Below are 8,496 nucleotides of genomic sequence, written 5' to 3' on the forward strand. Positions count from 1 at the left end.
AAAAGAGAAGGCAGAGAAAGTTGACCAAAGGGAACTTCTGAAGATGAGAAGAGTGAAGTGTTCTGGTGGGAATCTTCAAAGAGAAGTACCAGATACAAATCCTTAACTGGCTGTAAACAACAAGGAGAAGCGAAACATAAAAGATGAGAGTTCTACTTTGCAGACAGCATTTCATGACGCCGGTACAAAAGTTAAGTGCATCAAATAAATGTGGTCATGGTGGGATATTGCACTGAACCGTCGACTCAGTGATGAGAGCTACTTTCGTTGCATACCTGAGAAGCAAAAGAATCTAGTCAACATATATACAAGAGGGCACTGAGATGGAATCACTGTATTTAGTCACAAACCATATGGCTTTCTCAGGTGCAACAACCATACCAATTAAGTATTGTATCTAAGACAGTTGATTGTGTTTACCAGGCAATATAAGTAAATATGAATAAATAAGATTCTTTGTTATTTTAGCATCTACAAGTAGGAGCTGCTAGAACTACATATGTTCAGTAGTTTCTGTCATGAATCTTTGGAAATAGCAAGAATCATGATGCAGACTTCCACAAAGTGTCACAAGTTTGAGGTAAAACGAGAAAGACCTGGGGGCACCTGTAGCTCAGTTGTTTAAGCGTCTGCCTTCAGCTCAGGTCATGATCCCAGGGTCCAGAGATCAAGCCCCACATCAGGCTCCCCGCTCGGCAGGGAGTCTGCTTCTCCCGCTCTTTCTGCCCCTCTCCCCATGCTGTGCTCTCTATCTCTCTCTCTCTCTCTCAAATAAATAAATAAGAGAAAGACGTGAAAGCATCAGAAGCTTATCATCACTGTCTATCAGTCGTTGCTTTCAACCCGAGAAAGGTGGGTTTGTCAGTTTAACGAGGGTGTTGACTTCATCTCCCCCAAGTTCTTCCAAAATTAGGTGCGAAGTAGATCAGGGACCTTAAACCAAGTGAAAAATTGGGTTGGTTCAGGTGCAATTTGAAGTGTCTTGGCTTGTGTTTGGTTTTTGCTCGTTTAAGCTTTAAACATACTAACACATTGATTTCTAAGCTGATTTGTTCGGTGGATTTTAGTTTTTGTTGGCGAGAGAGAGTATTATTGAAAAGAACCATAAAAAATTGGGGGTTATATTCCATTCTCTAATAGCAAATATTTTCAAACATTTTGGCTGTCTCTCTTTGTTGTCATCTTCACATTTCTAACTAATGTGCTTAAATTGCTATGTCTTGATTCATGGATTCTGGACACTTCATGGATTTTGGACATTGACTTACCACACTATTTTGGTGATGATATAGCTCACTTACATCCACCTTCCTCTCCTCATTTTTCTATCATAAATATATTCCGTGTTTTCTTTTTTAATCTAAGCAAGACTCAGACTTTATTAAATATTTAAATATTGTTTATTGCTGAGTTATGCAGTTGACTATGATTACATCTTTTTCTCTGTGCAACTTTTTTTCTCTGAAGTCAATAATTGTTCTTCCTTAGAATTGGCTAAGATTTTTGTTGTTGTTGTGTTGTTCTAGTGGCTAGATTTTCCCATACCCTTTAAGAGCAATTGAATTCAACTTTTCATTTGGTGAAAGCAAGATGATAATAATTTTTCCCTGGAGCCCTCCACCCTCCTTTCCAGTCTGGACTAGTTGCTTTCTAGGCCTAAAGACACAGCTGTCATCCTGGGATCTTCCTTCGGCACCATCCTGAGAATCCCTTACCCATTTCTGCTGCTTCCTGAATCCCAAACCTCCTTTTTCTTGGTTAGTCCCTCACTGTGGTGGAACTTATTCTCTGTAGCTTTCTGAAAGAATGTAAATGGATAAGGAAGGAGGCTGAGGAGTCTCATTAGTCAAAATGCACATTTTAACCTAATTGCCCTTTCAGCCCAGCCCCTCACTCCCTTCCCCTCTTCTTCAGTTTTTAACTTCTGGATTTCATTATAGGTTCTTAAAGATTAAAAGCAACTGTACAGCTATAGCTTTATTTCATTTGCAAGAGCCAGGATTTGTTGTAAAAAATATATTATTAATAAGTCCAAAACATGGAATATTTAGAGTAAAGGGCTTTTACCATAAGTCACAGAGTAGGAAGGATATTATTTATAAGCAAGGGCATTTCCCAGTGCATAAGGTGGAAGGAAAAGCCCTTTCTGGGCAGGGAGAAGGCATCAGCAGCACAAGGAAGTGGAGACTCAGTGAAAGTCTATTTTCTGCCCTGCCATCCTGGAATCAAAACCCCAAGGGATGATGGAGACTCACAGACAGCCTTAGGAAACAGGGGTGGGCACATCACCCCCACTTCTCAGAGCATAGCCCAGGAAGCTACAGTGTGAGCAGTGGGGCAAGGCAAAATGTGCTGAGAGGGTGACCTTAATTTAAATCTGATTTCACTTCTATCAAGTTAGACAGGTAGGGAAGACAGACAGTGATATGCCTTGGTTTCTACTTTTCCTAGAAGTAGCCCTGGGTTCCACACGACCTTGGAATAGCAGACTTGTAAACGGTGTGGCCATGGGAACGGGGTTAAGCTGAGCCAGGGCAGGAGGGTCTGTCTGCTTTGTCGGTCAGAATTCTGAAAGCCTGGGGAGCTTGTTCAGGTTGATGCACATGCTGACATGGCTGAGAATGTGGACGCTGAGCATGACTGAAAAGCATCCACAAAGGGCCATTTTCCTATTCAGGTGATCTTTTTTTACTCTATCTAGCTGAAGTGAGAAGTTATTGTAGAACACGATGAGCAAAGAGCAAACCTGTCATCAGAACTTAGGTCAACAAACTTTTGGCACCCTCCTCAAGAAGTCAGACATCCTTTCTCTTTTTCCAGAGTCCGCATGAAACGTGTGTGGCATCCAATAATCATCTGATAGCAGAAAGAACCACGTGAACTGGAGCTTGCAACAGGGGCTTCTACCCTTGCACAGCACCGGCGGGAATGCAAACTGGGGCAGCCGCTCTGGAAAACAGTATGCAGGCTCCTCAAAAATGATCCAGCAATTCCACCTCTAGCAATATGTCCAAAGAGAATGAAATCATTCTCTCAAAGAAATATGTGCACTCCCCTGTTCAGTGTAGCATTATTCACAATAGTCCATACATTGAAAACCTAAGGTATCTATCAACAGATGAATGGAAAAAGAAAATGTTACACACACACACACATACACACAGAGGAATATTATTCAGCCTTTAAAAAAGAAGGAAATCCTGACATTTGCAACAATATGGATGAAACTGGAGGACATTATGCTAAGTGAAATTAGCCAGACACAGAAGGACAAATACTGCATGATATGTGGAAGCTAAAATAGTCATATCCATAGAAGCAAGGAATAGAATGGTGGTTGTCAGGGACTAAGGGGAAGGGGAAATGGGAAGATGTTGGTCAAAGGGTATGAACTTTCAGCTTTGCAAGATGAGTAAGTTCTGGGGGTGTAATGTACAGCATGGTGACTATGGTTAACAACACTGTATTTATTATATACTTGAAATTTCCTAAGGTGAATCTTGAGTGTTCTCACCATACAAAAAAAGATGGTAACTATGTGAGGTGATGGATATGTTAATTAGCTTGATTGTAGTGATCATTTCACACCATATTACATATATCAAAACATCACTGGGGAGACTGGCTGGCTCAGCTGGTGGCGCATGCGACTCTTTTTTTTTTTTTAAGGTTTTATTTATTTATCTGACAGAGATAGAGACAGCCAGCGAGAGAGGGAACACAAGCAGGGGGAGTGGGAGAGGAAAGAAGCAGGCTCATAGCAGAGGATACTGATGTGGGGCTCGATCCCAGAACGCCGGGATCACGCCCTGAGCCAAAGGCAGATGCTTAACCGCTGTGCCACCCAGGCGCCCCGAAGCATACCACTCTTGATCTCAGGGTTGTGAGTTTGAGTTTGGGTACACAGATCACTTAAAAATAAAAGTCTTTTTAAAAATCACCTGCATACCTTAAATATATGCAACTTTTATTTGTTACTTGTACTTTAATAAAGCTGGAAAAAAAAAAACCACAGTGGGTTCTAATCCATTCTCTTAGTAACTAGCTCTGCGACCTTGAACCAGTCACACATCTCTTCTCTCAGCTTCAGTTAGCTCTTCTGTAATTGAAGGGGTTGAACTGTGCCTTTGTCCTACGGGTCATCTGAGCGCTTCAGCAGGAAAGGCAGCTGAATAATTTTAGGTGGCTGAAGTGAATAAAAATTAGATTTCAACCACACTGCTGTTATTATTAAATGGCTACCTAATCAGACCTCTCTTTCATCCCAAATTAATCTGTAATGATTTAAATTATAACTTACAGTTTTTGAAGTGCTTGCTTCGACATTTTCCCCTTTTTCTCCCTTCAACCCATTTGAGGTAAATAGGGCAGGAATTTATATCTCCATTATTTTCCTCCTTGGGGGAATGTACAACTCTCACCCCAGGATCCCACGGTCTATAGCAGTAACTCTCATGTCATGATCCCTAGAGGGCACCTATTACAAATTCTTATTCCTGAGCCCTGTTCTAAGCCCACTAAATCAGAATTTCTGAGCCTGGGATCCTGGGATTTGTTTGCATTTCTGACAAAACACCTCGAGGTGATTTCTATACACCTTAAACGTGAGAATCACGAGTTTACAGAACATTGGAAGCCCTATTATGTGTCAGGCACTCTTATCTTTTCATTCAGTCCTCATAACTGCTCAGTGAAGGTATATCGTTTTCAAATAAACTTCTTATTTTGGAATAATTTTAGATTTACAGAAAGGTTACAAAGATAGCCGTGACAGTATAGCCTCACCCAGTTTCTGTGGCCCTTATTGTTATTATTCCCATCATTGGTTAGTTTGTCAAAATTAAGAAACCAACACCGGGAAATTAGTGTTAACTAAACTCTAAATTTCATTTGGATTTCAACAGTTTTGTCATTAATGTCTTTTTTTTCTGTGCTAGGATCTAGTCCAGGAGATACTGCATTCAGTTGTCATGTGACTGGCCTGTGACAACTTCTCTGGTCTGTGACAGTTCCTCAGTGTTTCTTCCCCTTTGGTGAACTTGGCAGTTTTGAGAAGTACTGGTCAGGTATTTTGTAGAATGTTCCTCAAAGTGGGTTTGTCTGATCATTTTTCTCATTATTTTTTTTTTCAAATACCACAAATAGGAAGTATCTTTCTAATCACATGATATCAGGGGTACATGATATTCGTAGGACATCACTTGGTGATGTTAATAAAGTATATGCTTGTAATCCCAATTCGACCAATAAGGAAACAAAAGTTTATCAAGCCCAGTGTTCCATGGCTGTTAAGTGATAGAACTGGGGTAAAGTTTCATGTCCTTTTTTTGCTATTTTGGTTGCAAGGGACTGTTTCAGCTTTATCCTCCCCCCAGAACATTCCATTCAGCCTGACTTGTCATTCTCCTACAATGTTTTATGCCTCACTCCACACCCGAGTTTTCAAAGTACTTCAGGGGCGCCTGGGTGGCACAGCGGTTAAGCGTCTGCCTTCAGCTCAGGGCGTGATCCTGGTGTTATGGGATCGAGCCCCACATCAGGCTCTTCTGCTATGAGCTTGCTTCTTCCTCTCCCATTCCCCCTGCTTGTGTTCCCTCTCTCGCTGGCTGTCTCTATCTCTGTCGAATAAATAAATAAAATCTTTAAAAAAAAAAAAGAACTATCAAAGTCCTTCAGTGTTCAGCTCTAATCCAACCCTTTCTTTGAAAACTCCCCATAACCCCCAACATAGTCTTGTTTGATGAAATCCTGAAGCACTTACTGTCTGCCTCTAATTTTCCACTTTGTGAATATTTTCTTAACCTCTGTCTTTCCAAGCTAACATGGAATGATAAGGGAGAGAGAGCAACCTGCATGGGAATCCATTTGCTCCTGAACTGAATGACCTTGGTATCTTATCCTCTTCAATCTTCCACACTGTAGTCAGAGGAATACTTCCAAACCACAAATCTAATTATACCATTACCTTGCTTAAAACTTTTCAATGTCTGCCCATTATCTGCGATGTAAAGTCCAAATGTCTGATCCTCACATATAAGGCCTTTCGTGATCTGACCCGTCTACTATTTCACCTCTAGCCATTGCCTCACTCTCCACTCCACAATACCCTGCGTTTCGGTCACAGTGAACTACTGGCAATTTCTAAGTGCCATGTGGCATCTCTGAGCTCCATGCCTTTGCGTCTGCTGTATTATCAGTGAGGATACCATTGCGGGAGATTCCAATTCAGACTGGCTGATAGAACAAGAACGATTATAACATCTTGTGACAGGAAGCTGAAAAGCAGGGATGGCTGTCCAGCAACTCAACAACGTCATCAAAGACCCTGGTCTTTTTCTCTCTCTGCTTTGCCATCCTCAGAAAATCCGATTTGCCCTCAAATTGGCTCCTTTCATAGTCATAAAATGGCTGCAGTAGTTCTAAGCGACCCTTTGAAGCACGGTAATACCTAGAGACCAAAAAAAGGGCAATCTCTTCCAGTGTTTACTCTTAAGAGTAAGAAACATTTCCTAAAGTCCCCCAAACAGATTTCCTTTTATATGTCATTGGCCCAAACTGGTTGGTACGCCCACCCCTAAGCTGATCAAACAAAAATAATGGGCCTACCATAATTGGCTTAAACCAATCAGCACTTACTCCTGAAGGTAAGGATAGGTCAAGTGGGGAAGAAGACACCTGAGCAAAATTTCAGCTCTTCCAGAAAGAAAGAAGGTGATGGGTGTTGACTGGGCAGCCAATAGTGACTGCCACACTCTTATTGTTGCCTTATCTTCCTTATCTACTAGATAGACTCCTCCTCATCCTTTAAGACTCATCTCCAATGTTACCTCTTCCAGGAAGCCTTCTCTGATATCACCAAGCATAATGGAATGCCCCATCCTCTAAACTCCTGTATTACCGGGTTCATACCTCTACTATAGCACTTATTACATATCTATGATTCTGCTACCTTCAGAAAGAGTGAAATCATGGAAGAAAGGAACCATATTCTACTAACCTTTTGAGCTCAACCTTGTTGAAAGAAAGAGGGAGGGGGAAAAAGAAGAAAGGAGGGGAGGGAGGGAGGGAAGAACTTAGTTTTCTCTGAGTCTCAGGCTGCTCATCTGTAAAACAGGAATTGTTTTGATTCCTAATCATCGTTTTCAGGATTAAATGGTATAAGATACAAAAAAGCACGCAACACAGTTTCTAACACGTAGCTTCTCATATATTTTTGGAGAACATGTACTCATCCTGTATTGTTTAAATACCATCCTCCCACCCTTCCACGCATTTCCTAGCACAATGCTTTGTATAAGTACACTCGCTCAATAAATGTGTTGATAGCTTGCTTCAATCTAAAAAATACAGATTACTGAACAAATTAAACAACCAGTTCAGCTTGCCACGTCCTGATTTCCTTTATTAGACTGGCTAAGAGAACTTTTAATAACATTTCTCCAATTCTCTATTAACAGAGCTCTTAATTGAGGTTTTCCTACAACCACCCAGAGCATGAGACCTGCACTCTCTGCTTCAGCGACCTTTCACTAGGCACTCTTTTGCTTTTCCACTCCACTCTCTTCGGGATTCTGGGCTTCATTTCAGATCTGTCCTTCCGAGGTATGCTTTCCTCCCCTTCCTAACACTTCTTTGTTGCTAAAAATAGGTGATGTCCCTTCAGAGCAAAAACACTTGGCAAATCAGTGAGCTTTTATAGGTACAGCTTTATACGGGTCCCTGCAAGACTGGGGGATGGATTAAGTAAAGGAAGAAGCTCACCACCATCTCTTTCCTTCTGTGTACCCCTCTGTGTTCCTCAAAGGAGTTTACAAAATGTATGTAAAAATAGTAATACCATATTCACCAAAAATGCACAGGCTAAAGGATGCTAAGTGAGACTTTGCAGAATGCTAAGAAGTAAACAAAACAGCCAGTTCAGAAGATCACCAGAAAGCATTTTGAGGAAACATTTCATCAGAGGGCCCCATGCCTAACCCAACATACTGGGACTGGAACTGTTGGTAATTATGATTTAACAATATACTAAGGATAACTGGAGCATGCAGTATGGCCAGTTTTCTTCAGATTATAATGGATATTGTTAGGAATTCTCTCACTTAGACTATCTCCTGGTATGATACTGTCAGCTCGGGTTCTGCCTGTACTCAGTTCCTATACATCCTGTGAAGTCTTGTGACATAAACCCTGAAAGAGGCATCAATCAGTGCATTAGGTATTGTTCTCACCCGTTGGATGTGTGCTTGAAAACACTCTATTTCTCTGCAAATGAAAATTTTCTCTTTAATCTTCCTTACATCTGGTATATGTGTGAATTAATGTATTCATGTGAATAGATCCATATCTGCATGGCTATTGAGGCATGAACATGTTATCACACACATGTGTATATTCACGCACAAATTTGTATATGGACCTACTTGAAAATGAATGTGTTTTTGCCACTTTGCACTTTTGAAACTCATCTCTGGAGTTGCATTGTCCTAATTTCTTTGA

Source organism: Ailuropoda melanoleuca, chromosome 12 (genome assembly GCF_002007445.2).
Source record: "Ailuropoda melanoleuca isolate Jingjing chromosome 12, ASM200744v2, whole genome shotgun sequence".
NCBI classification, from domain to species: Eukaryota; Metazoa; Chordata; class Mammalia; order Carnivora; family Ursidae; genus Ailuropoda; species Ailuropoda melanoleuca.